Here is a 2031-nt window from a genome sequence, read left to right on the forward strand (position 1 = left end):
TAGAAAATGTTCAATGTCTAATACAGTCATGGCTAATTAGAGACTAGAGAACCTTTATAAAGGTAAGTAGGCTTGAAAACACTTGGAAACTGAGCAGTCTTATTTTGAACTAGCATGTTTTAATCAAAGGTATGGAATTAATCAAGTAACAATTAAGAATTACTGGAATGCACCCTCATGCCAAATGACCACTAACATGATATTTGCTACTATGATGACTCCTAGATTTGAGACAGATGGCATAAAAAATATTGCTAGCTATATGATGAATGTTCCTCTTCTGCCTCTGCTCTCTAAAGAAAAATCTCATTTTTTCACATAAAAAACTCACTGAATTGAATGTTAATTAAAGAAAAGATAGGGTAAGTACAACTGGGAGAAAGACAATACCTCTAATTACATAAGAAATCTATGAAATAATTAATCATCATAAGAGAATAATCGTTTTCCAGTAGCCCCACTGCCATGAATGGTAGTTTCTAGAGCCTGGGCCACCTTCTCCATTGGATATTGAGAACCTATTACAGGTTTCAACCAACCAATTTCCATTCCAGCTTGAAGGGCGGCTGCATATTGCCGAAATTCCTCCTTGGTTGAGGAAAAGAGAGTAACTCCAATTATATCCGACTCCTTTGCCATGGTGTCCCGTGGGTTTATTTCAGTAGTACTCTGTTGCCAACAACTATCACTCATCTTCTATGTGACAGAAGACTCAAATCTTTACTAAGATTTACATTAGTTAACATTTCAATAATTACATCAATTCCTTTCTCACGAACATATTTCTTAATTTTATCAGTATAATTAATTTCTCTGTGATTGAACACTTAATGGATTCCATTTTGCAAAACCACCTTTCGTCCTTCCTCAGTACCAGCAGTGCCCAAAACCTTTAAGCCATAAGCTCTAGTAATTTGGCATGCTGTTAATCCAACTTCTCCGGTCACCCCGTGAACCAGAACACCCTCCAGCTTCCACACAGGCACTGTGGATCAGAGCTCGATAAGCACTAAAAGATAGAATACTCATGGCAGCCCCTTGTTCAAAGTCCAGTTTTTCAGGCAGTTTGTAAACTGTAGTCTGCTGCAAGATTGTACTCTGCATAGTCCCCAGAGATCGCGCTGCTAGTGAAAACTCTGTCACCTTTCTTGAAAGCAGATGCTTTATCTCTAACAGCTTCTATCATCCCAGCCACATCTGAGCCAGGAGTATGGGGTGAGGGTGGTTTTCTACTGTAAGTACCAAAGTGAATGAATGTCTCCGTGGGGTCGACACCACATGCTTGGACCTTGATTAGAACTTGATGGTCTTTCGGAATCAGTACTGCAATATCCGACTACTGTTTCAGGACTTCTGGTCTACCAAATTCAAAAACTCTAACAGCTCTCATCAACTTCTGTCCAGTTGCCATGGTGATCTAGATACAGAATCTAGAGTGGGAATTAAAATCTGTGAGGGTGGCCAGGAGTGGTGGCTCATGCCTGTAATCCCAGCACTTCGGGAGGCTGAGGTGGGCAGGTCACAAGGTCAGGAGTTCGAGACCAGCCTGATCAACATAGTGAAACCCCGTCTCTACTAAAAATACAAAAATTAGCCCTGTGTGATGGCACATGCCTGTAATCCCAGCTACTCAGGAGACTGAGGCAGGAGAATCCCTTGAACCCCAGAGATGGAGGCTGCAGTAAGCTGAGATCATGCCACTGCACTCCAGCCTGGGCAACAGAGCGAGACTGTCTCAAAAACATAAATAAGACAAAATAAGATAAAGAAATAAAATCTGTGAGGGCTTCTTCAGATTCCAGAGGAGGAGGCCTACCACACTGTCTCCTACTTTTGCCTTTTAAAAAAAGTTTTAATTTATGTAACATAGTTGTACATATTTTTGGGGTATATGTCAGTTTTTTTTTTTTTTTTTTAAGAGATAGAGTCTAACTATGTTGTCCAGGTTGGTCTCAAGGTCTTGGGTTCAAGCAATCCTCCTGTCTCGGCCTCCCAAATTGCTGGGATTATAGGTATAAGCCACCGCACCTG

The 2031-nt window shown here is 40.9% G+C and overlaps 1 pseudogene; it reads right to left on the minus strand.

The window, feature by feature from the left end:
* Positions 1-7: 7 nt before the first annotated feature.
* On the minus strand, positions 8-1411 carry LOC105529842 (annotated as a pseudogene).
* Between the last annotated feature and the right edge of the window lie 620 nt (positions 1412-2031).

This window comes from Mandrillus leucophaeus, unplaced genomic scaffold, assembly GCF_000951045.1.
Source record: "Mandrillus leucophaeus isolate KB7577 unplaced genomic scaffold, Mleu.le_1.0 Scaffold786, whole genome shotgun sequence".
Taxonomy (NCBI): Eukaryota; Metazoa; Chordata; class Mammalia; order Primates; family Cercopithecidae; genus Mandrillus; species Mandrillus leucophaeus.